Below are 27,904 nucleotides of genomic sequence, written 5' to 3'. Positions count from 1 at the left end.
GAGTTGTATCCATTGATCTTTTTTGTGTATTCCTGTGCTATTTCCAAAATAATGATGGTAGCTTTATAATACATTTTATATCTAAGGGGCCAAATTTCTCATAACACTTCCCTTTCAGAATGTTCTATCTATCATGACTAACCTATAACTTCAGAAAATATGTATGATGTAAAAGTAAAAGAGCATTGGGAAAAAAAATTTGCAACCCTAATAATTACTACCAACAATATACAGGAGTTCTCAGTCACTAAGAAAAATCCTAAGTATTCCAAAATAAAAATGGCCAAAAAAGGAATAGACAAGTAAGAAAAGAGAAACATAAATGGCCAATAATCATGGGGGAAAAAAGGTAAGTCACTAGAAATGCAAACAAAGAAATGCAAACAAAATATCATGAGATACCATTTTTCAACCAAACAAATTTTTTTTAATTAGTAAAAGAATAAAAATGTCCACTGTTGGACAGGCTTAGAGATACAGATGGGAGAGTAAATTGATCAATTTTCTCTGAGAATTCACCACAAAAAAATAATTGGAAAAGTGCACAGATAGTGGTTTAAAAGGTATTCCTTTCAACATGGTTTAGAGTCACTAAATATTAGAAACAAAAAAATAATAATAATAAATAAAAAAACAAAACAAAATATTAGAAACAAATGTGAAAAAAAAGAAACGTGTAATATGAGACTGATTGAATAAATGTTGATATATCTATGTTTTAGATATACCCAAAAAGTCACTAAAATTTTATTTAGATTTGTATTTACTGTTTTAAAATATACCAAGTAGGGATGCCTGAGTGGCTCAGTGGTCGAACATCTGCCTTCAGCCTAGGGCATGATCCCGGGATCCTGGGATCGAGTCCCACATCAGGCTTCCCAGTGGGAGCCTGCTTCTCCCTCTGCCTGTGTCTCTGCCTCTCTCTCTCTCTGTGTCTCTCATGAATAAATTTTTAAAAATCTTTACAATATACTAAGCAAGGAAAAGCAAATTGTAAAATGCTATTATAGCAGAATTTCATTTATTTTTGTGCAGTGTTTGTATATCTCTCTGGTGTGTGTGCATGCATGCCTATATAGAGGCAGAAAATGAAGTTTAAAAGGCATTGTATTAAAGTGTAAATAAGATTTATGTCTTGGTAGAAGGATTGTGACTAATTTTTTTCTTCTGCTTATCTGTGTTTCTAACACATGTATCACTTGCATAATTTATCAAAAGTAGAAGAAAATGACTCGCTTAGATGTCACCTCTTCTAAAATGTCTTCCCTGACCCTGCAGGCCAGTTAGGTGCCTATCCTTTGTATAATCACATCATCTTTCCCTTATCTCTTTTGCACACTAGATTTTAATCCTCCATCCACTGACTGTTTCCTCTGCCCAGGCTGGAAGCTGCCTGAGAACACATAGGGCTGTGCCTTCTTTGTCTCTGTGGACCTGGAGCTAAACAGCCTGGCATAAAATGACTATTTAGTGAATACCTGAGGAGGATTCAGCATCTGTTTCCTTATCTGTAAAATGGATATAATCACGGAATATTCTTTAGCCCCAAGAACTGTTGTGAAGACCACAGGAGACCCAGACCTCAAGTTGTTTTCTAAACTGTTAAGTAGGGCCACCTGGGTGGCTCAGTGGGTTAAACATCTGACTCTTGATTTTGGCTCAGGTTATGATCTCAAGGTTATGAGGTCGAGCCCAGCATCAGGCTCTGTGCTAGGTGTGGAGCCTGATTAAAATTCTCTTCCTCTCTCTCTCTCTGCCCCTCCCACCCTTCCTCTCTAAAACAAAAACAAAATAAGTCAATTGCTAAGTAGTATGCACTTACGGGTAGAGCATTATTGATAACGTTCATTTTCATTTTCCTCGTATCTCCAGCCTCCTGGCACCACCTTCTCCAGGGAACTGAGGTCTCTAAGAAGATGGAAGGCCTCTAATGGCCAGGTCCTGAATTCTCTCCTCCCTATCCACTAGCCTAGATGCTTCCTCAACTCAGGAAATCCTCCCACTGGCAATCCAGCCTGGTAACTCCTCCTCTATCTCCCAAGAACCTATATCCTTGATAAATTTTAGGAAAATATTTCATCTATTTTGTCTAAGAACTAAAATAGCATTATGATTAGTATAGAAAATATTAAAAAGAGAGAAAATTTGAATCACCCACAAACTTACTACATTATCGCAACTATTTACAAACCTTGTGGCTGGCTTCCTTCAAATCTGTATACACACACATACATATTTTCATAAAATTGAGAGGTCCACATATGGTCACTTGATATATTACCAAGGTGCCACTGCAAATAACTGAAGAGAAGATGGTCTTTTAATAAATGGTGCTGGGTCAATTGCATATCTACATGTGGAACCGTGAATCTTGACCCCTACCCTCACACCATTTATGGAAATAGTTCAGGATACATCACAGTCCTGAATATAAAAAGCAGATAGCATGGGGATCCCTGGGGGGCTCAGCGGTTTGGCACCTGCCTTCAGCCCAGGGCTTCATCCTGGAGTCCCAGAATCAAGTCCCGTCTCGGGCTCCCTGCATGGAGCCTGCTTCTCCCTCTATCTGTGTCTCTGCCTCTCTCTCTCTCTCTCTGTGTGTGTCTCATGGGTAAATAAATAAAATCTTTAAAAAAAAAAAAAGCAGATAACAAAAATTCTAGAAGAAGGCATAAGAGAATTTCTCCATGACCTTGAAATAGGCAAAAATTTCTTAAGATAAAAAGTATAAACAATAAGAAAAGAATGTTAAATTGACCTTAATTAAAATTAAGAACTTTTGGGGTGCCTGGGTGGCTCATTCGGTTAAGAGTCTGCCTTCAGCTGAGATCATGATCCCGGGGTCCTGGGATAAAGCGCTGTGTCAGGCTTCCTGCTCAGTGGAGAGTCTACTTCTTCCTCTGCTCCTCCTCCTGCTTGTGTTCTCTCCTGTCAAATAAATAAATAACATATTTTTTATTATTTTTATTACTTTTTAAAGATTTTATTCATTTATTCATGAAAGACACACACACAGAGAGGCAGAGACAGGCCGAGGGAGACACAGGCTCCATGCAGGAAGCCCACGTGGGACTTGATCCTGGGACTCCAGGATCATGCCCTGGGCCGAAGGCAGATGCCAAACCGCTAAGTCAGCCAGGGATCCCCAATAAAATTTTTAAAAAAATATTCGGGGACCCCCAGGTGGCTCAGCGGTTGAGCGTCTGCCTTTGACTCAGGGCTTGATCCCAGAGTTCTGGGATCGAGTCTCACATCGGGCTTCCTGCATGGGGCCTGCTTCTCCCTCTGCCTGTGTCTCTGCCTCTCTGTCTGTGACTGTCATGAATAAATAAATAAAATCTTTAAAAAAAGTTCATAGCAGCTTAAAATAGCCAAAAACTAGGGTGAGAAAAGTATATCAACGGTAAGAAGAATATATGGATTCTGTTCATTCAATGCACTAACACAGGGAAGGAAAGAACAAAATAGGGTTAACATGTAAAAAAATCCGAATGTCCATGAACTGATGAAGGAAAGAACTAAATGTAGCATCTTCATATAACGGAATATTGCCTGCTACAACATGGATGAGCCTTAAAAATATGCTAAGTGAAAGTAGCCGTCACAAAAGAGCACATATTGTATAACTTCATGTATATGAAACATCCAGAACAGGCAAATCTATAGAGATGGAAAACAGATTAGTGGTTGCCAAAGGCTGGGGAAAGGAAGAAATGAGAAGTTACTGCTAATGGCTAGGAGGGTTGGGTTTTTCAGAGTACTTTTTTGTTTCTTTGTTTTTTTGAGGCAATGAAAATGTTCCGAAATTGGATTGTGGTGATGGTTGCACACTCTGTGACTATGCTAAAAGCCTACTGAATTGCATACTTCAAAGAGCTGGGGTTTTTTGGTGGGTTTTCCTGTTGTCATTTTTTGTTTTGTTTTGTTTTGTTTTGATTTGATTTTAGACAGAAAGAGAGAGTGTGAGCAGGGGAGGAGCTGAGGGAGAAGGAGAGAAGCTCCTGCAGACTCTGTACTGAGGGCAGAGCCCAACACAGGGCTTGATCCCCAGACCCTGAGGTCATGACCTGAGCTGAAACCAAGAGTCGGATGCTTAACAGACTGAGCCACCCAGGTGCCCCCCGAATTTTATACTTTATGTATTTATGTGTGTATGTATTTATTTTTAAGCTCCATGCCTGATATGGAATTTGAACTCACAACACTGAGATCAAGAGTCATAGCTTCTACCAGCTGACCCAGCCAGGCTCCTTCTCCCCACCACCCACTCTTTAAAAAAAAAAAAAAAAAAAAAAAGACTACATTTATTTGTTCATGAGAGACACAGAGAGAGGCAGAGACACAGGCAAAGGGAGAAGCAGGCTCCCTGCAGGGAGCCTGATGTGGGACTTGATCCCAGGACCCCGGGATCATGCCCTGAATCGAAGGCAGACGCTCAACCACTAAGCCACCCAGGTGCCCCAATATGTGACATATCTCAATCATGCTGTTGTTTTGTTGTTTTTAATGAATGAATCTCACAGACATACTGTTGAGTAAGAGTTTAGATAAGAAAATAAAAGCTAGGGGATCCCTGGGTGGCTCAGAGATCCTGGAGTCCTGGAATCGAGTCCCGCATCAGGCTCCCTGCATGGAGCCTGCTGCCTGCGTCTCTGCCTCTCTCTCTCTCTGTGTCTCTCATGAATAAAAAAATAAATAAATAAAATATTTTAAAAATAAAATAAAATAATAAAAGCTACCGTGTGAGTCCATTTATGTGAAGTTCTAAAATAGGCAAAATCAATCTCTAGTGACAGAAACCAGAATGGAGGTCCCTGCTGCAGTTTGTGAATGGAAGGGGCCCACAGAGCCTTATGGAATATCGGAATGTTCTATATCTTGATCTGGTTGGTGTTTACTTTGGGTTTACACCTGTAAAATTTATTGATTTGTACACTTAAGAGTTTTGTGCTAGGCTTACTCTAAATTATATTTCAATAAAAAGGAAAACAATAAAATAAAATTGGAGCAAAATATAAATAATTGGTAAAGATGGATACAGTATGAGAGTCCTTTGTACTACTCTTGTAATTTTCTATATTTCATTCTTTTTTTTTTTTAAGATTTTATTTATTTATTCATGAGAGACAGAGAGAGTGAGAGAGAGAGGCAGAGACACAGGCAGAAGGAGAAGCAGGCTCCATGCAGGGAGCCCAACATGGGACTCGATCCCGGGTCTCCAGGATCACACCCTGGGCCAAAGGCAGCGCTAAACTGCTAAGCCACCGGGGCTGTCCTTATCTTTTTTTTTTTTTTTTTTTTTTAAGACAGAAAACAGATTCCCTCCCTGAACAGGGAGCCTAATATGGGCGCTTGAACTCACAACCCTGAGATGAAGACCTGAGCTGAGATCAAGAGTCAGACACTTAATTGACTGAGCCACCCAGGTGCCCCTCTGTAAGTTTTGTTTTTTTTTTTTTTTCCTCTGTAAGTTTTTTAATTACATAAAATTAAAAGTTACAAATAACGTAAAGAATTACAATTTGAATTATACTCTATACATGGTTTTGTATTCCTGCTAATTATTTTTCTCCTCAACATCTTGGCAGCTCACCCACCTACAAGCATACTTTGGATTCCTCTGTCTTAAAAGCAAACCAGAAAATGGACTGTTACCTAAAATATACAAAGAATTCTTAAAACTCAATAATAAGAGGATGACATGATTAAAAAATGGGCCAAAGAACTTAACAGACACCTCACCAAAAAAGAAACACAGATGGCAAAAAAGACATATGAAAAGTGCCATCATGTCATCAGGGCAATGCCAATTAAAATGAATTCTTACTACATACCTATTAGAATGGCCAAATTCTAGAACACTCAAAACACCAAATGCTGGCAAAGATGTGGAACAATAGGAACCCTCATTGATTGCTGGAAGGAATGCAAAGCCGCTTTGGAACACAGTTTTTGGCAATTTCTTACACAACTAAACATACTCTTGGGGAGCCTGGAGGCTCTGTTAAGCATCTGCCTTCAGCTCAGGTCATGGTCCCAGCGTCGAATCAAGCCCCGCAGTGGCCTCCCTCCTCAGTAGGGAATCTGTATCTCCCTCTCCCTCTCTTGCATGCTCTCTCTCTCTCTTAAATAAAAAAAAAAAATAAATAATAAATAAATAAATAAATATTAAAACAACAACAATAAAAAACTAAGCATACTCTTACCATAAGATCCAGTAGAGAAAAAGATGTTTACCGCAGCCTTATTCATAATTGCCAAAACCTGAAAATAACCAAGATGTAGGTGAATGGACAAATGGTACACCCAGACAATGGAATATTACTCATCACTAAAAAGAAATAAGCTATTGAGTCATGAACAGACATGGAGGAAACTTAAATGCATATCACTAATTGAAAGAAGCCAGTCTGAAAAGGCTACCTTCTGTGGGATTCCAACTATATGACATTCTGAAAAAGACAAAACTGTCAAGATAATAAACAGATCCATGGATGCCAGGGGCTGGGGGAGGGAGGGATGAACACAGCCCAGACAATTCACAGGGCAGTGAAATACTGTCTGGTGCTCCAGTGGTGGATACATTCCACGTTCCCCCTCCCTCTCAACACCGATTTCTCCAGAGCGTGAGTGGTCTGCATCAGGCCCTCAGATCTCTCACCTTGCTCTCACTCACCTTCAGCCCCTCCTCTCTCTAAACTCCTCAGAGATCAGCGAAAGCTGCATGTCTCACCCAGGTCTCACCTTCCTAGACAGTATTTGAAACTAATCAACATCCCCTCCCACCAACAGAGACTTTCTAGAAACTTCCCAGAGGGACCCATCACCTTCCTTGTTCTTCCTTCCACAAGGGCTGGAGCCTCTACCCCACAGCCAGGGTGGACACTCAGCTTGAAGGCACAAGGTTTGGGCTGGGTCTGTTTATTAAAGAAGGTGTTTCATCCAGCTAGCTGGTACCTGTGTAATACCTGTTATTCAGTGGGGGGTTTTTTGCGTTTTTTTAATAATAATTTTTTTAAGAATTATTTATTTACTTAATTAATTCCTACACCCAACATGGGGCTTGAACTCATGACCCTGAGATCAAGACCTGAGCTGAGATCAAGAGTCAGATGCTTAACCGATAGAACCGCCTAGGTGCCCTTTGATCAGTGGTTTCAATAACGGCTCCACCAGAGGCTCACATCTATTCTTTTACCATGTTCCGGGCACTCTGCTAAATGCTTTATTTAAGCCTTAGCTCAGTTAATCCTCATAATCACTGTGAGGGTAGATACAAACATCATCCCCATTTTACAGATAAGGAAGCAGAGGCTCAGGCCAGTTGGTTGGCTTGGGAAATTCACGCACCTACTAAGCGGTAGAGGTGGGGAGTAGCCCCCAGTCTGTGGAACATCAGCTCTCCTCCTCTCCCCCCTCTCCATCTGTGCCCTCTGTCCCGGGACTCCTAACCAACCCCCCTACTTTCACATATCATCTCTGTGGGAATGACTTCCACATCCATACTTCCAACCCCAGCCTTATCCTGACATTGGGTCTATTTTTTAATTTGTTTTTATTGGGGCACCTGGGTGGCTCAGTGGTTGAGCATCTGCCTTTGGCTCAGGTCATGATTCTGGAGTCCTGGGATCGAGTCCCACATCGGGCTCCCTGCATGGAGCCTGCTTCTCCCTCTGCCTGTGTCTCTGCCTCTCTCCGTGTGTCTCTCATGAATAAATAAATAAAATCTTAAAAAAAAAAAAAAAAGGCAGTAGAAATAGCTCTTTCTTTTTTTTTTTTTTTTTTTAGCTCTTTCATTTTGAATTCTTTGGGGTATGTACTCAGAAATAGAATTGCTTAAAAAAAAAAAAAAAAGAAATAGAATTGCTTGATCACATGGTCACTCTACTTTTTTGGGGGTGGGGGGCGGTATTCACCACAGTGTTTTCCACAGTGGCTGTACCACTTTACCTTCCCAGCGGTGCACAAGGACTTCAGGCTCTCCACATCCTCCCAACAATTGCTATTTCCTGGTATCTTTTTCCATAATGAAAAGATATATTTTCAACAAAGGAGATATGTACAACAGGAAAATAGGTGAGATTTTTCTGGGGCTTTTTTTTTTTTTCTGGGGCTTTTTTGACTGTAGCCATCCTAATCGATGTGAAGTGGTACCTCATCGTTTGGACTGGCATCTCCCTAAAGATGTGTGATGTTGAGCATCATTTCATGGGCTTATTGGCCATTTGTATGTCTTGTTTGGAGAAACATCTACTCACATCCTTAGCTCATTTTGGTGTTAACAGTTGTCTACAAGTTCTAGATATTAATCCTATATCAGATACATGATTTGGGACACCTCGGTGGTTCAGTGGCTGGAGCATCTGCCTTCAGCTCAGTTCATGATCCCTGGGATCCTGGGATCCAGCCCCATGTTGGGCTCCCTCTCTCTCTGCCTGCCACTCTCTCTGCTTGTGTTCTCTCTCTCTCTCTCAAGTGAGAGAGAGAGAAAAAGAGAGAGTATAAGCGAGGTGAGGGACAGAGGGAGAAGTAGACTCCCCACTGAGCAAGGAGCCTGATGCAAGGCTCAATCTCAGGACTCTGGGATCATGACCTGAGCCAAAGGCAGATGCTTCACCAACTGAGCCACCCAGGTGCCCCATAAGTAAAATACTTTATTAAAAAATTGTAAGATTTGTAAGTATTTTCTCTCAGGCTGTGGGTTGCCTTTTTACTCTATTGATAGTAGATTCTGATGCACAAAGATTTTTGACTTTCATCAAGTTTAATCTGCCTATTTATTTTAAAGATTTTATTTATTTATTCATGAGAGACACAGAGAGGGAGAGGCAGCGACACAGGCAGAGGGAGAAGCAGGCTCCCTGCAAGGAGCCCGACCTGGGACTCCATCCAAGGACCCCAGGATCAGCCCTGGGCTGAAGGCAGGCGCTGAGCCGCTGAGCCGCTGAGCCACCCAGGGATCCCCTAATTTGCCTACGTTTTTGTTGCACGTGTTTTTCAATCTTTTTATCTTAACCAACATTATTTTTTAATACTAGAACAATACATCCTAGACAGACAAAATACCTTGGGATGGATATATAAGAAGTGGGGGGTTTTCTTTGAATTGGGTGGCTAGGAAATTGGGGTGGACGATTTTTCATTGAAAAACCCTTTTATATCTCTTACGTTTAGACTCATTTGAATGTATTATCTATTTATAAATCAAATTTAAATATAAAAACAGGGCATGAGCCTGGGTGGCTCAATGGTTGAGCTGCTGCCTTCAGCTCAGATTGTGATCCCGGGGTCCTGGGATCCAGTTCCACCTCGGGCTCCCTGCAGGGAGCCTGCTTCTCCCTCTGCTTGTGTCTCTCATGAATAAATAAATAAAATATTTTAAAAAATTAGAAAACATATGCTACACATTAACATCTACATATAAAATAAAACAAACTCATTTTTAAGTTATAAAATATTTTTAAAAACACAGAAAAATTTCTAGATTACCTATAGTTCTCTTACCCAGGTGCTTCCCTCTTGTTCAGTGTCTAATGATGAACTCCCACCATCCTGGTTCTTGCCAAACCTGTCTGTGCGCCTGGCTTCCAGCTCTGCTCACATTTCCAGCCTCTCCATGCCAACCAGGCCCAAACCCAGAGGCCTCCCCTGTCCTCCCTCTTCCCTAGAAGCCTGCAGGCATCCCAAAACCATCTTTCCCAGGCTTCCTTTCCTTCTCCCTGGACTCTCTCACTGCCTTCTGTCACTTGCCCTTCCTTCCTCCCCTCTAGACAATGACCTTACCATCACCTGTCTCCTCCCTCTCCCCCTCCCCCATATTTTCCACATCCTGACTTGATTGTTGTGAAACACAGCTATAAGCATCAGCTCAGCCCAGCCTCACTGAGCTCTTGTGTGCGGGCACAGTGGACACAGAAGCACTTGGCACAGAGATTGGCTTATTACATCCTCATCTCAGTCCTTTGATGTGGGTACTATTATTCTCTCCCGTTTCCCAGATGAGAAAACTGAGGCACAGAGGAGTCAAATAATTTGCTTAAGACTACAGTGGATCTCTCAGATGCTAATAACATTGTAATTATTATTTGTTCATTACTCTCAACAACCCAGTTGTTTTTTTTTTTTCCTCCTCATTTTACAGAGGAGAAAACCAGAGCACAGAATGTTAAGGAACTTGATCGAAGTCTTTGGGCCAATAGGTGGCAAGGCTGGGGTTTGAACCCAGATGTTCTGGCTGCACGAAAATCCCAAACCTCTCACCTGGCTGACTGCCCTGGCCCTCAAAGACCCAAGAAGGCATCCTGCTGCTTCTCCAGCCTTCAAGAACCTTCCTAATGCTTTCTGTGTGATGCCCAAACCGCTAGCCTGGTGGCCTGGGCCCCGTGTGTCCTCCCACCTCCCGGTGAGCCCTGTCTCTCCCTGGTCCTCTGCAGGGTCCTCTACCCCGAGCCGCGGCCGTTCCCTGCACTCTGAACCAGCCGCTGCCACGCTGCTGTTCTCATTCCTTTTCTGCCAACTCTGGCCCCGGGGCCCCCTCCCACCTTCAGGACCCCAGGTCCCTAGGGGGAGGTGACTTCTCCCTCCACAAACCTAAGGCATGTTTGCATCTCTCTGAGGGCGCCTCTTCCTTTCTGTCCCGTGTCTGTCTTGTCCCATCAGGGTCAGAATCCATGGTCTGGGGCCCCTGGGTGGCTCAGTGGTTGAGCATCTGCCTTGGGCTCAGGGCGTGATCCCGGGGTCCTGCGATCCACATTGGGCTCCCGACAGGGAGCCTGCTTCTCCCTCTGCCTGTGTCTCTGCCTCTCTCTCTCTCTGTGTCTCTCATGAATGAATAAATAAAATCCTAAAAAAAAAAAAGAAAGAAAAGAAAGAAAAAGAATCCAGGCTCTGCCACTTACTGAACCTGTCTGTGCCTCAGTGTCCTCATTTGTAAAATGAAGATGATAGATGATAGTCCTTGCTAAGCTGGGCTGTGTGTGAGAATAAAGAGGATCTGTGTCAAGCACCCAAAGCACCATGCAGGGTGAGTGCCAGAGGGGTGCTATTATGATGATGATTGCCTGTCTTCCTAGCTTATCTCCACTAGGAGATATTCCCTGAGGGCTTATTATTTGCCAGGCCCCGTGGCAGGGGTGACAGGGGTGGTGGCTGACAACCTGAGGTCAACAAGGGCTGACAGGATGGCCCAGTAGTTGTGGCCTGGCCGAGCCACCACACTGTAGGGTGCCAGGTGTGGGGGGCAAAGGGTGGATTCTGGGGGACAGGGGAGGTGTTCAGCACAGGCAGAAAAACTGGGCACAAGGCCCAGTGGGGAGAAGACACAGACTGTGTGGGACCCTGAGCGGCCCAGTGTCGAGGTGAGAACAGCCAAGGAGCAGGGGGTGTCGGGAGTGGCAGGGGCCTGCTACAGAAAGCGGGGGTCTGGCGCCAGACGCATGGCAGCAGCATCCTCACCTGGGAGCTTCTTAAATGCAGTCTCAGTACCCAGCCCAGACCCACTAGAACCCAAACTGCATGGTCAAAAGCCCCACCCCACCCCACCCCACCCACCCCCGCGGTGGTTCACATCATCGTGACCTGAGCCGAAGGCAGACACTTGCACTGAGCCACCCAGGCGCCCCCCTACGATTTATATCTTCAGTCTAGGCTCCACCAGCCTAGCGGGCTCCAGGTCCTCACTCGAAGGTCTACACATCCCCCTTTCTCTTGAGTCTTTCTTTGAGTGTGATGAGTCCCTCAGGAGGCCCCTCAGACCCGCCCCATGGGGCAGATGGCCTCCCCCGAGCTCCCACCACACCCTGGGCTTGCTTCGGCCATGGGACCCTCATGCCCTCAGTTTGCCTGCCTCCGGACAAGGAGGCCAGGAGCTTCTGAAGGGCAGATCAGTGCTTTGTTTGTGCTTCTATCCCCAGGACCTGGTGTGGTTAAATGTTTGTGAACATTTATTATTTAACATTTATTAAACATTTATTTATTAACATTTATTAAATGAACAAATAAATAAGCTAATAAGATTAAAATAAGAATATATGTAGGGATCCCTGGGTGGCGCAGCGGTTTAGCGCCTGCCTTTGGCCCAGGGCGCGATTCTGGAGACCCGGGATCGAATCCCACGTCGGGCATGGAGCCTGCTTCTCCCTCTGCCTATGTCTCTGCCTCTCTCTCTCTCTCTCTCTGTGTGACTATCATGAATAAATAAAAAATTAAAAAAAAAAAAAAGAATATATGTGAAAGCAGCACACAAAAGCTGGGAAACAAATTATCCATTTGTGTATGGTATTTTCTCACAGATGGGTGCTGGAGAATAAATAACCACGCTTCTGGGTTTGGGGGTTCTTTGGGGTTTTTTGACAGCTTTATTGAGATATAACTCACATACCATACATTTTACTCAAAGTATACAGTTAGTTCGGTGGTTTTTTTCAGTATGTTCACAGGGTTATGCAACCATCACCACTGTTTAATTCCAGAACATTTTGATCACTCAGAAAAGAAAAAGAACCCATATCCATTAGCAGCCAGCCCCCATTTCCCCCCTACCTCCCCCCTCAGCCTTAGGCAACCACTCATCTATTGTCTGTCTGTCTATCTTTGCCTATTCTGCACATTTCACATGAATAGAATCATGCAGTCTGTGGTCTTTTGTGTCTGGCCTCTCTCACTTGCCATGAGTCTTCAAGGGTCATGCCTGCTGTAGTCCACATCAGGCCCTTATTGGTGAGTGACACCCCACACTCTGTCCCCTTATTGGTGAGTGACACTCCACACTCTGTCCCCCCGCCCCCCTGTGTGTCCTTCACACAGGTACACAGCATTTAGCTTGTGCAGCAACATTTTCATCCCATCTCTTTGCCTCTTGACATGTTGGAGGAGGGCGGTACTCATCCCCATTTTGCAGATGAGTAAAGTGAGGCTAGAGGGAGCACTTGTGACTTTGCCAGAGACCACAGTCTATTCACCAGCAGTCATGACTCGAAGTCCTTCTGTGTGCCCTGCTGTCTCCCTCCACAATCCAGACTATAGCATGTGGCTCTTCTTCCCTCAATAACCCATTGTTCCTGGTGTCCACAGTGTCCTATGGCCACAAGGCCTTGGGCACACGGAAGTTGGGGTGTGTGCTCAACGGTTTTAAGCCTTTATTTCATCTGGGTTTAGAAGCCAAAGGTCCACCCTCTCCCTAGCCTCAGAGCAAACAGGCCATTTCTCCATCCTGGGTGTGGATGGTGAGGACACAGCCAGAAGAGACAGTGCTCCAGAGGAGATGGTGCTCCAGGAGTCCTGGATCTCAGTCCACCCTGCCTGAGAGGGACCTGTCATACCTGCCCCAGTGTCACCCAGACCTCTCCATGGCCCCTTCCTTCTGCTTGCCACACCCCATCCTCCCCGGCCAGGAGGGCCTTAGCAGCACTTAGCACACTGGGGTGTGATGTGTTTCACGTCTGCTACCCCCAAACCTGGGAGCTCCAGACATGAAGAGTCCTCATCATTTCTGTAACACAGAAAGTGGCACTTAGTAGGAACCGGGCCAGTATTGGTGGGATGGATGGATGCATCTTCCCATGTTTTAATATCAGTGCCTACAAGGGGCACCTGGCTGGCTCAGTCAGCAGAGCATGAGACTCTTGATCTTGGGCTCAGGAGTTTGAGCTCTATGTGGGGTGTAGAGATTACTTAAAAAAAAAAAAGTAATAATAATAGTGCCTCCAATCTATTGCATGCTTACCACAAGACATTTTATCCTGACAAGCAACCCTCTAATGTGGTATCTAATCTTTTCACAGAAAAGGCAAAGTTGACAGGCCCGAGATCACAGACAGCAAGAGACAGACCTGGGATTTAAATCTAGACCTATTTAGGGAGCCTAGGGGTAAGCATCCAATTCTTGATATCGGCTCAGGTCACGATCTCAAGGTCCCCAAGTTGGGCTCATCTCCACACACAGCAGGGAGTCTGCTTAAGATTCTCACTCTCCCTCTTTATAAGTTGTTATTTACTTATTTTTTAAAAGATTTTATTTATTTATTCATGAGAGACACAGAGAGAGAGGCAGAGACATAGGCAGAGGGAGAAGCAGGCTCCCTGTGGGGATCCCGATGTGGGACTTGATCCCAGGACCCCGGGATCATTACCTGAGCTGAAGGCAGACACTCAACCACTGAGCCACTCAGGTGCCCAAATAAATAAATCTTTAAAAACAAACAAACAAACAAACCTAGGCCTATTTATCTCTCATCTATTTTTCACCACCAGCAGGTCCCCTCAAAGGGCAAGTGGGAATTTAGAATCAGATTTTGGGAGTGGACGGTTTATTTTGTTTATTTAGAGATTTATGTATTTATTTGAAAGAGAGAAAGAGTGAGCACTGGAACATGGGGGAGGGGAGAGCAGTGCAGAGGCAGAGGGAGTAGGAGAGAAGAAGATGCCTTGCTGAGTTGGAGTCTGAGATGGGGCTGGATCCCAGGGCCCAGGCACCCCGGGAATGGATGATTTTTTTTTTTAAAAGGAAGACAAGGTTACCCAAAGCTTCTGAAATTTTACTCATCTGTGATCTCTGCTACGAGATGGAGATTGTACTTTAGGTATCGAGAGAGAGACCAGCTCAGAGGGGTTAAGTGACTACCAAAACACACAGGAGGACTGGAGCTCAAGGCCAGACTGCCTGTTTCCAGGGGCAGGCTCGCTTCAGTACACCACAGTCACTGAACATTTATTCCACTTGGTGTTGCTCAGATGGAAGTCTCAGTTTCCACTAAGCAGCTTTAAAAGTAGGTGAATAAATTCAAATCATGGAGAAATCAGCAGAACCCTCATACATTGCTGGTGGGATTGTGAGAAGGTACAGCCACTTTGCAAAACAGAGTGGCCTAGCTCCTGATTCTACTAAACAGTTACCATCTGATCTAGAAATTCCACTTCTAGGATTCTACCTAGAAGAAATGGAAACGTATGTCCATACAATCACTTGTCACAGCAGCATTATTCATAATAGCCCGCCCAAAAAGGGGAAACAACTCAAATGTCCATGAACTGATGAATGGATAAGCAAAATGTGGCCTTTCCATACAATGGGAAGTTATTTGACAGTAAAAAGGAATGAAATTCGGACACATGTTACAACATGAAGGAACCCTTCCTTCCTTTATGTGAAGGACACTAGTCACAGAGGACCACGTATTGTACAATCCCATTTATATGAAATGTCCAGAATAGGCAAATCTACAGAGTCAGAAAGTAGATGAGTGGTTGCCAGGGGCTGAGCGGAGGAGGGAACAGGGAGTGACTGCTAATGGGTATGGGGTTTCTTTTGGGGATGACGAAAATGTCCTGGAATTTGATAGTGGTGATGGTTGCACAGCTCTGCGACTATACTAAAAACCACGGAACCGTACACTTTAAAAGGGTGAATTTTATGGTATGTGAATTATATCTCAATAAAGCTGTTATAAAAAGAATACAAATAAATAAAAATGAAGTGACCTTTGCCTTTCCCAGGTATCTGAAGGTGAGAACCGCCAGCCGGTGTGCTCACCCTACGCCCATGCTGTGACCGGGCATGGCCTCCTCTGAGCACCCAGCCTGTACCCCCTGAAGCTAACTTTGGCATGTTTGACTTGTGGGAGTGTCCGTCAGCCTCTCTTCCCTGCAAGGGTGCATTTTTGACATTTGGCCTCATTTTACTTCTGTGCGGCAAAGGACTTTATGGTCCTAATGCATCCCTTGCTGAGAGATCAGGCCACGTGGTGCCACTTCCATCCCAACATGGGGAAGGCATCTTGGCAGTCCAGCCCAACTGGGTGGCGATGGAATCAGGCTGACATCACAGGATTTCAGCCATTCGGGGTAAATGCAGCTTGGACACCCCATGCTAAGTCGGCCGGAACAGAAAGACAAGCATGTGGGATCTGACACCCAGACATCTGAGTTTGAATCTCTGCCCTACCATCTACTAGCTGGGTGGTCCTGAGCATCCTCTTAACTGCCTGGGGCCTCCAAATGTTGCTCCTTTGAAAAACCAAAGGGGATGCTTTCAACTTCACAGTTGAAAACACTGAAGGGTTCCTGGCTATCTACACTTTGGGTTGTCTACTGAGCCCAGTGGCCTTAGCGTCCCCGGGGAGCTGGCTAGAAAGGCAGACTCTCGGGGCCCCGGGCTTGACCCCTGAAATCAGAATCTACACCTTAACATCAGGCCCAGGGGATTCATATGAAGGTAAAATCTGAGAAGCACTCATGAGAATTCAATGAGACGAGGCAGGTGAAAACCTGGCACAAACTGGGTGCCACACACATGGATGTTACAGTGTTTTATTGTTATTTAGAAAGAGGGCTGGCCTGAGCTCCCAACTGCCACTTCCTTGCTGTATGATTTTTTTTTTAATTTTATTTATTTATTCATGAGAGACAGAGAGAGAGAGAGGCAGAGACACAGGCAGAGGGAGAAGCAGGATCACTGCGGGGAGCCCGATGTGGGACTTGATCCCAGGACCCTGGGATCACACCCTGAGATGAAGGCAGACGCTCAACCGCTGAGCCACCCACGCGTCCCCTGGCCGTGGGATCTTAAGCCAGGCACTTGACCACTCTGGGGCCTTGGTGTTTCCCTGTTTCCCTGCCCCTTCTCACCAGAGTGGTTTGGTGGAGTTCATCTGATATAACTTGTGGGAAAGTGCTTTAAAAATGCGAGGGCTGTATGTGTACACAGTTCTCTTGGCCAATGTGGAGAGAGTGACTTGCAAGATTCTGGAGATAAGAGATTTGAAGCACTAGCCAGAGGGGCAAAGACCCGGGAAAGCAGACAAGAGCTCTGGCCCTCTAGAAGCCCCTCCACCCTGAAGTCATTGGATCAAAGGAAATGGGGACAAAACCACAAAATGCTGTCAAGCAAGATAGGGAGGTAGGGCAAGATAGGGAGGTAGCGGCAAGGTAAGGTGCAGGCTCCCAGCTGGGGCCTCCTTGCAAATGGGGCACAGGTATCAAGCCTCAGGTAGTGTGGGTGCAGAGGACAGAGGTAGCCCCTCCCGTAGATGCCAATGTCTGATTTAGCTGGTCTCCAGGGGGCTGGAGATTCCTCCCCTGCTTACATACAGCCCCTCTCTCAGGGGGGCTAGCACACAGGATGTGCCAGGATGTGTTTTCTGAGAACCCTGCACATACTCGCTCCCGAAATCCTCACAACAGGTAAGATCTCTGTCAATGCCCCACAGTACAAATGAGGCCATGGAAGCACAAAGAGGTTAAGTACTTGCCCGACACCACAGAACTAATAAGGGGCCAAGACAGGCTTTTTTTTTTTTTTTTCCAAATCCAGGCCATCTGGCTCCAGAGCCCCTTTCGGAGCAATGCTTCAACTGCATTGCAAAATAAGAGACTATTTTTTAGAGCAGTTTTAGATTTACAGAAAAATTGGAGATTTCCCATATAATCCTTCCCACGTGCACAGTCTCCTCCTGCCAGAGTGGTTGTGATGTTATTTATAAAAATGCACATATTTGGTCATTCAGGTAACAAAATATATTTCTCATATTTGCTCTTGGTCAGGTTCCAGTCTCATAGCTCCTAAAACCCTTGGAATCTCCTAAGTGTTGACAGCCACAAAAGTGCCTTTTGTTATGTTAATGGACTTTTGGAAAGCACCTGAGGGTGGGCCTGGGAGGGGAGGGATGCTGGAGGCTGAACGGGGAAGCTGATGGCTGATGACCTAATCAGCTGTGCCTTTGTAATGAAGCCTCCATAAAAACCCAAGAGGATGGGGTTCAAAGAACTCCTGGTTGGTGAACACAGAGTGATTCCGAGAGTGATATGGAAGCTCCATACCCTTCAGGAGGCACACCTCGCACCCCTTATGCGTCTCTTCCCTCTGGCTGTTCTCCAGTTATATATCTTTTTATAAGAAACCAGTGATCTAGTGAACAAACAGGTTTCCTGAGGTCTACGAGCAGCTTTAGCAAATTAATGGAATCCAGGACGGGGAGGGGGTATCTCTCGAACCTCTGATCTAGATCCCATGGGTCAGAAGCACAGGTGACAACCTGAACTTGTGGTTGGCATCTGAAGCAGGGGTGGAGGGGAGGGATAGTCTTGTAGGATTGAGCCCTTCACCTGTGGAATCCAACCTTGTCTCCAGGTAGAAGCATCAGAATTGAGTTGAATTATAGGGCACTCAGCTGGTGTCTGGAGCATTGCTTGTTGATGTGTGGGGAACCCCCCCCCCAAATACACACACACACACACATACTGACCTGATGACCAGAACCCTTTTTTTTTTTTTTTAAGATTTTATTTATTTATTCATGAGAGAGAGAGAGAGAGGCAGAGACACAGGCAGAGGGAGAAGCAAGCTTCATGCAGGGAGCCCCACGTGGGACTTGATCCCAGGACCGGAGTCGAAGGCAGACGCTCAACCGCTGAGCCACCTAGGTGTCTCAGACCAGAACCCTTGTAACACGGAATGAACCTACACTGACACATCATCACCCAGAGTCCATGGTTTACATTAGCGCTCACTCTTGGGGCTGCACATTCTGGGGGTTTGGACAAAGTATAATAACATGATTCCATCATTATAGTATCATACAGAATCTTCCCATTTCCTTAAAAATCCTGTGTGCTCTATTCAGCCCTTCCTCTTCCATCCCCACCCCTACCCCTGCAACCACTGATGTTTTTTTAGTCTTCATAGTTTAGTCTTTTCTAGTTGTCACATAGTTGGAATCATACAGTATGTATGTAGCCTCTTCAGATCGGCTTCTTTCACTTAGTAAAATGCACTGAAAGTTTCTCCATGTCTTTTCATGGCTTGGTAACACTTTTTTTTTTTTTTTTGGTGCTAAATAATAGTCCATTATCTGGATATACCACAGTGTATCCGTTCACCTGCTAAAAGACATCTTGGCTGCTTCCAGGTTTTGACAATTATGGATAAAGCTGCTGTGAACATCTATGTGCAGAATTTTGTTTGGACAAGGGTTTTCACTTTTACCGTGTTTTAGCCTGGAGATGGAGATGGTTGGTTGGAGGCTGGCCTGAGGTCCATGTAGCCCAGAGATCAGGACTAGATGTGGTCTTCTAGAACCAGAAGAAGAAAAAGAAAGAGGAGAAGATGAAAGAGGAGGAGGAGAACTATTAAAACTGTAGTCCTGTTTATCAGTCCAGTAAGGAGGTCTGAGGAATCAGGGTCACTGAGCAATTTCAGGTCTGCTGCCTAATTGGTTATGTTCCCGTAACAGCCCTCATCGCAGAGCAGTACGTGCTGGATACTGCAGCAGGTGCTTTACCATGGCCATGTCCAAAACAGCATTCTTAGAGTTTTTGTTTCTTTACCCTCAAACCACCATATTTTATAGTACAAATATACTCATATAAATGAAACAGGTTTCCCAAAAATACTGTGATACCTTCTAATCTATTTCATTGTTTAAAATGCTGGTCATGACATTGACTTCATGGCACATTAATGGAATTTTATTGACAGTGTAGCTTTTGGCATGTGATTGAACCTCCATAAGCCACCAGACATACCTCAAAATGTTGTCCTGAGTGGTAAGTGAGATAAGGTATGTGAAAAGTTTAACACAGGATCTTTAACACAGATGACGGCCCAATCCAGGGTTGAACCCCAAGCTGGTTCTCCTTCCCACAATTCCATGGTGCCTCTCTAGAAGAGCCAAACTCACTGGGTATGGCTTTCAAAGGTTGTGCTACTGATTAGAGCTGTCATTTGGATAGAGGCCAGGTTCACCACTTCTGGCAAATATAAGAAGCTGTCCTCACACTCTCCTGGACCAGTGACCATCTTCTCTCCCCTCTCCACTGTCCGATTTATCTTATTTATTTACTTTTTATTATTTGTAAGTAATCTCTACACCCAACATGGGGCTCAAATCAAGAGTCCCACGTTCCACCGACTGAGTCACCCAGGCACTCCTCCATTGTCCAATTTAATTCAACATCCATTTGCTGGGCAGACTGGATGCATAGCTATTCCTCCTTCCTCTTCCTCAGTCTGAAACTCCAGCTACTGCACGGTGCCCTCCTTACTTTATTCAGATTGCTCCTAAAATGTCACCTCCACACAACCATCCCTAAACCACTAATCCAAATGAGGATCGGTATCCCTGTCTACGGTAGCCCCTGTTTCCTGTTTTAGTTTTTTTCCAAGCGTTGTCACCATCTACCCAATGATAGAGTGTGTTGGTTTATCCATTAAACTCTTCGTCTTCACTAAAACATAAGTCAGGAGAGCAGGAATTCAGAGAGTTGGTTCCCTGGTCTATCCCCAAAACCTAGACTAGCTGCTGGTGCAGAGCAGGGGCTCAATAAATGTTTGTTGAATCAATAAATGACACTGAGCCAAAGCCTGGGTGGTAGGATGATGAAACAAGGGGGACCGTGGGGGGCTGTGTGGGTGGACATTTTGACAATTGTGCTTGGACAAGTACAAACCAAGTGCCTGGAAGCACAGAGGAGGCAGAGATCAACTCTGGATAAGGGAGGGGGTGGAGTGATCCCAGAGGCTGGGTAGATCTTCAAAGATGGAGCTGTAAGGAGAGTGTCTGTGTGAAGGCAAAGTGGGGACAGAAAGATGGGTTGGGCACAGAGACCAATCTATGGGGCTATAGCTTTGGCTTCTCAGAGTTGATGGGCAGGTGGGAAGAGGCTAGAGCAGTTGTAGAGGGCTTTGAACGCCAGGCTAAGAAGTTTAGCATTCCCAAGTCTCTTACAGTGTCCTACGAAGATCTCTCCAGGGGCAGCTGGGTGGCTCAGTCAGTTAAGCATGCCACTCTTGATCTCAGGGTTGTGAGATCAAGCCCAGGCTGAGTGTGGAGCCTACTTTTAAAGGGGGGGAGGGGCACCTGAGTGGTTTGGTGGTTGAGCGTCTGTCTGCCTTGGGCTCAGGTCCTGAGGGGGGTGGGGGGGTGGGGGTGGGGTTGTGGGATTGTCCTGCATAGGGTTTCCCCACAGGGAGCCTGCTTCTCCCTCTGCCTGTGTCTCTGCCTCTCTCTGTGTGTCTCTCATGAGTAAATAAATAAAATCTTTAAAAGAAAAAAAAGATCAATCCATTTATCTGTATCTACACCTGTACATCTATGTCTGCACACACGTGGAACACATTTATATATGTACACCCTATGAGAACCTACTAAAACATAAAATTTAAATACATATGTACAATTTTAAGTTAAATATAAAATTTAAAATAATACATATTTTTCATTTTATTTTAAAAATAATTTTGGTCTTGGGACACCTGAGTGGCTCAGCGGTTGAGCGTCTGCCTTTGGCTCAGGGCATAATCCCGGAGTACTGGGATCGAGTCCCACATCGGGTTTCCTGCATGGAGCCTGCTTCTCCCTCTGCCTGTGTCTCTGTGTCTCTCATGAATAAATAAATAAAATCTTTAAATAATAATAACAATAATAATTTTGGTCTTCTTTTAGTTATTTTTTTAGGTAGTCTCTACCCCCAGTGTGAGGCTCTAACTACAACCAGGAGATCAAGACTCCCATGGTCTACCGACTCAGTCAGCGGGCGTCCCCCCAAAATAATATATACACATATTTTTTAAATTATGTTTAAAATACATAAATAAATAAAAATAAAATTATGTTTTAATAAACTCCCACGGTCCACAGTTGGGGCTTAAAGTCTTCAGGTTGGAAACCTCCCTCCCGCTCCCGCCCTTCCCGCCTCACTCCCCCCCCAGCACGTCCACCAGAAGTAACCGACCTCGCTCTGCTTTGCGAAGCTCCCGCAGATGCACGTTTCCGGGAGGCCGCGCTTTGCGAAGCGGCTGCGTGGAGTGTAGGCGGTCCACGCCGCGGCCCTGCGGGCGTCGGGCCCCGGGAGGCGGCCAGGTGGCCCTCCCGCCCCGCCCGGGTCCTGCGCTCCACCCCGGCAGGTGGGCTGGTGGGGCCCGCCCACCGCGGCCGCAGGAGCCAATCGGGCACGTTATGCAAATCGCATCGAATTCCGCTCCTCCAGGTCGGCGGTCCCGACCCAGCGCTGAGAAGGCTGGAAAATCGTGGCCAAAAGGGCTTGGGAGCCGCGGGAGCTGGAGAGTTGGGGGTGGGGGTGGGCCGCAGGGACGTAGAGGGCACTGACGTCGAGGCTTGAAGGACAGCCAGAGGTCATTCCTCCCGGGCTCGGGGCTGCCCGGCCCGCCCTGCGCGTCCTTCCTGCCAGGTGCTCACAGAGGCGGTGCTGCGAAGTCACTACCGGCGGACGCGGCCCCGTCGGAGGCAGGTCCAAGGCCTGGCTCCCGGGGGTGGGGGGGACAGGCCCCAGGGAGCCGCGAGCCCTGCAGCCCTCCTGCCTGTGCCGCTGGCTCGCCGCGTGCCTCTGGGCAACCCCGCCTCAGCCTCCCCACCTGGAAAATGGGAGTGATGACACCACGCTCCTAGCGACAACGACAGGATCAGTGGGCTAGTGGAGTGACACCGCGGGAGATTCTGATCTCCGCAAGCCATGGGCGCCTGGGGGGCTCAGCGGTTGATCGGGTGCCTTCCGCTCAGGTCGTGACCCCGGGGTCCTGGGATCAAGTCCCCGCATAGGGCTCCCCGCAGCGAGCCTGCTTCTCCCTCTGCCGGTGTCTCTGCCTCTGTGTGTCTCTTATGAATAAATAAATAAAATCTTAAAAAAAAAAAAAAAAAGCCTGATCTCTGCAAACCATGGTGCTTGACCATTAGAAGAGTATCACTTGGACGTTAGACCAGATGACCCGTTCCTGGTTTTCCTAGATTATTTGTGGTGTGACCTTGGGCAGGTCACTTTACCTCTGACTCTTTCTTTGACTCTAAAGTAAAAAAATTCCAAGGGCCATCGTTAATGGCTTAATGAATTAAGGTTTAAAAGGCACTTGGCACAGGGCCAAGCCACAGTTCCTAGAACCACAGGTCCTTCTGGAACTTCAGTTTCGTTATCTATATGCTGGATACAACGATAATGTCTTCCCTGCCTGCCCCACAGGATAGTCATGAGCCTTACACATTCTGTGACACTTTATAAATAGGAAAACATCATACCAGTGGTAATTTGTGATATTGCCAGGCAGCCGGCACACTGGAAAAAGTGTAATGTTGGCCCTGGCTCTGCCTTTTATTCTCTGTGTGACCTTGCACATGTTACTTTATCTGTCCAAAGGTCAGTTTCCTCTCCTGTGATATACCAAGTTTATAGGATCATTGTGGACAATGGGAGGATGGTGTGTGGAGAGTGCCCACTATATGCCCAACACACAACACATTTTGATAAACAGTACCTATTATTACTAGCAAGTTTTTCTTTCTTTGTTTTTAGAGAACGGGACGGGTAGAGGGAGACAGAGAAGACTAAGCAGGCTCTATGAACAGCATGGACTGACCCAGGGCTCCCTCTCACAATCCTGAGAGCATGACCTGAGCCAAAATCAAGAGTCAAATGCTTAACCGCCTGAGCCACCCATGTACTGTACCAGCGGGTTTTCCTTTAAATGTCCCTAGATTCTATTTCCAGAACCAAGGGCCTGGGAGATAAGGGTGAGAACAAGACTTGCTTCTCACTGTACATCCTCCTGTGTCATTTGACTTATATTACAGTAATGCATCATTAAAAAAAAAAAACATATAAAATTGAAACTAAAAAGGGAAATACAATTAATCGTGTAAATGTAATAAATAATGCAAATCAAAACAATGAATTAAAATGTAAAACTAGAGACTCCAGTGATGTCGTGGCACTTTGGGGAAAGAAGCTGGTGATTCTCTGGGCCCCGGTACTGAAGACGCCGTCCGGGGTCCCCTGGCCCCTTCCTACCCACCCCTCCATCTGCTTTTTTCTTCCCTACTCTGGCAGGATGAGGCGTGCAGGCCTGGGTGAAGGAGAACCTCCTGGCAACTATGGGAACTATGGCTATGCTAACAGTGGTTATAGTGTCTGTGAAGAAGAAAATGAGAGACTCACTGAAAGTCTCAGAAGCAAAGTAACTGCTATAAAATCTCTTTCCATTGAAACAGTCCATGAGGTTAAACATCAAAATAAATTATTAGCTGAAATGGATTCACAGTTTGATTCTACAACTGGATTTCTAGGTAAAACTATGGGAAAACTGAAGATTTTATCTAGAGGGAGCCAGACAAAGCTACTCTGTTAGATGATGCTGTTTTCATTGTCTTTTTCGTCATTTATTGGATTATTAAACTGAGGTGATGCAAGTGTGAGTTTGGAATTTGTTCCAATTTAACTGCAGTACCACTTTGGTGAAAAAAAAATCAGCATCAAAACAGTCCTAATTTTCAAATATTATGACTTTTTCCATTGAGGATTGCTGAATTTTACTTGTTTTGTAAATCCCCTTAGATAACACAGTGCTTAAAAAAAAAAAAAAAAGAAAAAAAAAGATAACCCAGTGCTCCTTGAATACTGTTGCTTAATGACTCATTTTTTGCCCCTATTTTCAGGGGTATTAAGGTGGCCTGAAGTCACTGTGGCCCTAATAACTCTTTTTCCTGTTGTTCGCTGTCAAATTAAATAGCCATACAAAACGCTTCTTTTTTTTTTTTTTTTTTTTTTCAAAACGCTTCTGTTAGCATAAATGTAGGTTTATGTTCCATGTGAAGAAGCTTAGTGGGAAAATAACAGAATCCCAGGAGAGCCTGGTGCTGAACTCTTGAGGTAGTGAGCAAGTTTGTGATGGAATGGTATATGTATTTTCCTAATTGTCATCAACCCTGATACTGTACTCCCCTTTCCTCCTGTATTTGGTTAAAATTGTAGACTGATTTCCTTTTACCTACAGCTTTCCTCTAAAATTCTATGACATGACTCCTCTTTCCCCTCTGCCCATGACCTCATCCTTCACTAAAGCTTGTACTTTGGCACATTTCCTGTAGGGCCCAAAACAAATGTATACCAGTCCAGTTGTTGTTTTATATTAACTTTATACATACCCTTGACTTGGCGTATAATAGTTTTATGATTTTAGCTACTTAGGTAGGCCATTTGCTTGTCATTTGTGACAGAATAATGTGAAGCTAAAGTCATTGCTCAGCTCTGAATGGAAATAAAATTAACTGCCTCTGCTTTATTATGTGTTCAAAATAGATATTGAAAGTACTCGGACTTGGGGTTAAATTGCTTTAATCTATATGTTTATAGAAAGGAAAACAAAGATGGATAGAAAGAAATATTAAGATGTTCTTAAATACTCTGTATTGTTACCATTTGGAATTTCCCCATTAATGGGCTCTAAAAATAAAATTTTTAATGAAAAAAAATGTAAAACTAATTTTTAACCTCATGAGTAGAGGCCTTGTCTGAGATGAGAAGAAGCCCAAATATGAAGAATAGCCTCATGTCCACAAATCCCAGAGTTTACCACGGAGAGGCAGAATCATGATTATTTTCTAAGATCACTGGGAAAATTTCCAAACCCCAGCCAGGGGTCACCTCTGAGAGGAGTGACCATGCTTTGGTGTAAACATCCCCAAAGCTACTCTGAGGTCATGTTCCAAGGAGGGAGATGACCTGCATTTCCCTGAGCATCACAGGTATGCAGGACTCAGGGTGAGTCATTCCTCCCACCGGACTTGCCCTCCAACCCCAATAAGGATGGATACCTCATTAGGGAGTATTAGCGTTCCCCCAACCCCAGGGCCTTACATGGGTACCGACTAGCTATGGGATATGCAGCCAATCCACACCCACACTTCTCCAACTGTCCTGGGATGCCTGGGCCTTGGACGGCCCTCCTTTTCCTCCTCCACTGGAGGCCACGGTCTCAACTAACTACCACTACTCTGCCCTGAGGACTCCCATTCAGCTGGAAAGAGGCAGGAAGGAAGAGCATCACGGCCCAGGCCCACTCTCCCTCCTGTGTCCCCTGGCCCATCTGGACTGTGTGTGGCAGGGACCTTGAAGCTCAGGTTCTGTTTACAAATTACTCATCAAGGCGAGGGAGAGGACATAGACCTTCACCTGCCTCATCCTGGAAGGGACACAGGAAATTTTCACTTCCGGCCTATTGGCCGGAGCCAGTTGTGGGCTCTGCCCATGGGGAAGGGTATGGGCCAGCACTGGGGAGGGTCTGGGAGATTTGGTGAGCGTCGCTGTGGCTGCCACAGTCCTTCTGCTCAACCTTTATTTATTTATTTTTAAAAAAGATTTTATGTATTTATTCATGAGAGACACAGAGAGAGGGGCAGAGACACGGGCAGAGGGAGAAGCAGCCTCCCTACGGGGAGCCCGATGTGGGATTCGATCCCAAGACCCCAGGATCACGTCCTGAGCCGAAGGCAGATGCCCCACCACTGGGCTACCCAGGCATCCCTCTGCTCAACCTTTAGAGCAACATTAATTAACTTTAGAACCAGAGGACACTACAGTGGGAGGGACCTCAGGAGTCATCTCACCCTGTGACTTCTAACACATCAGAAATCTTTGGGTTGTTGTCAAAAATGCAGAGTCCTTGGTCCTACCCCAGGACTCCTGAATCAGAACAAATCTAACATGGCGCCAGGGAAACTACATTTTTAAAAGCTTACCAGGTAACTCTAGCAGCAGCCAGATTTGTGACTCACTAATAGGAGCCTATTCTTCTTTTACAGATGAGGGAACAGGCTCAGAAAGGGACTGTGACTTTCTCAGGACTACACAGGGAGTGAATGCTGGAGCTTGGACCAGAGTATGGGCTTCCAGGCCAAGGCTTTTACCACCTGTCTCTATCTGCCCTGGCTTCTTTGTTTTTGTTTTTGTTTTTAAAGATTTTATTTTTTTATTCATGAGAGACACACAGAGAGAGGCAGAGAGACAGGCAGAGGAAGAAGCAGGTTCCCCACCAAGCAGGAAGCCCAGTGGGGGACTCAATCCCAGGACCCTGGGATCACGACCTGAGCCAAAGGCAGATGCTCAACCACTGAGCCACCCAGGTGTCCCTGCTTCAGCTTCTAATAATAGTGCCTCAGTTCTCCTTTGGGGGTCACCAGTCACCTTTTCTCAGTTTCCCAGGTTCAAGTAGGGCTGACCCACTTCCCAAGTCTGAATGGGCCCATGACTCGGACCTGACCCATCAGAAGCTCAGGATATGTTGAGTTGGATTTGAGATCGAACCTGGGAGGTGGGAGATAGTCCCAGGATGATGGCTGGAACTATGTAGAGAAAGAAGTTCTCTTTGCACCGAGGTGCTAACTGGTTTGATGGGAGACTGGATAGCCAGTGGGTGGCCGTCTGCTTCATGTAGGGAGAGCCCATCTGAAAATAAGCCCTAAATGGAGGAAGGCAGGGCTGAGGGACAGAGAGGGACCTGATGGCGTCATCTCGTACCTGCACCCAGTTCTCCTGGACTTTTCCCTGTGTGAGCCAGTAAATTCCCTCTGGGTTCCCTGAGGTTGTCCTCTGCCCTGCAAAGGGCTGGGGGCCTGAGCACTGGGGTCCAGTAGCACCACTGGTCAGGAGATGAGCATCTACTGAGGGTCATCTATGGAGCGTCAAGTGTGAGATGCTGATCGTGCCCCTCGTGAGCCCAGGACACTGGACCAACCCACAGGCAGAGCAAGTGGTGCCCAAGGCAGGGTTCTAGGTGGGCTGCGCTGACATCCGGGTCTCATTGGCTGTCCTCCCTGGCGGTTAAGCTGGGGAAGCATAACTATCTCTGAATGATGAAGAAAGCTAAGCTCAGAGAGATAAGGCCACTTGCCCAAGGTCACACAGGAAATGACAGAGCTGAGACTTAGCCCAGATGTTTCCTTGGTCAGCCAGAGTGCTCGGCACCCCCTTGGGCTGCTCCTCAGGGTTCTGCACTGCCTGGAGGTGGAGCCCACATCTGCTGAGCACCTGCCGCGGCCCAGGCCCTCTGTGGTTTGCTCACGTTCCACACACAGGGTACCGAGGGTATGATGGGGATCACGACTCCGTGTGACAGTTGGTCAAATAA

The 27,904-nt window shown here is 45.7% G+C and overlaps 2 long non-coding RNA genes and 1 pseudogene across 2 annotated transcripts; 1 reads left to right on the top strand and 2 right to left on the bottom strand.

Annotated features, from left to right (window-relative positions):
* Positions 1 to 404: 404 nt before the first annotated feature.
* On the bottom strand, positions 405 to 9,666 carry LOC140595854 (uncharacterized). Its single transcript, XR_011997782.1, has 3 exons — positions 9,505 to 9,666; positions 6,207 to 6,264; positions 405 to 2,928 (listed from the first exon to the last, which is right to left on the bottom strand). It is a non-coding gene; the product is annotated as an uncharacterized lncRNA (long non-coding RNA).
* Positions 9,667 to 18,834: 9,168 nt separating this feature from the next.
* On the bottom strand, positions 18,835 to 22,035 carry LOC140595853 (uncharacterized). Its single transcript, XR_011997781.1, has 2 exons — positions 21,727 to 22,035; positions 18,835 to 19,065 (listed from the first exon to the last, which is right to left on the bottom strand). It is a non-coding gene; the product is annotated as an uncharacterized lncRNA (long non-coding RNA).
* Positions 22,036 to 23,723: 1,688 nt separating this feature from the next.
* Positions 23,724 to 24,144, top strand: LOC112929158 (BET1 homolog pseudogene; annotated as a pseudogene).
* Positions 24,145 to 27,904: the final 3,760 nt, after the last annotated feature.

Source organism: Vulpes vulpes, chromosome 16, assembly GCF_048418805.1.
Source record: "Vulpes vulpes isolate BD-2025 chromosome 16, VulVul3, whole genome shotgun sequence".
NCBI lineage: Eukaryota > Metazoa > Chordata > Mammalia > Carnivora > Canidae > Vulpes > Vulpes vulpes.
This window is presented reverse-complemented; position numbering and strand designations above follow the sequence as displayed.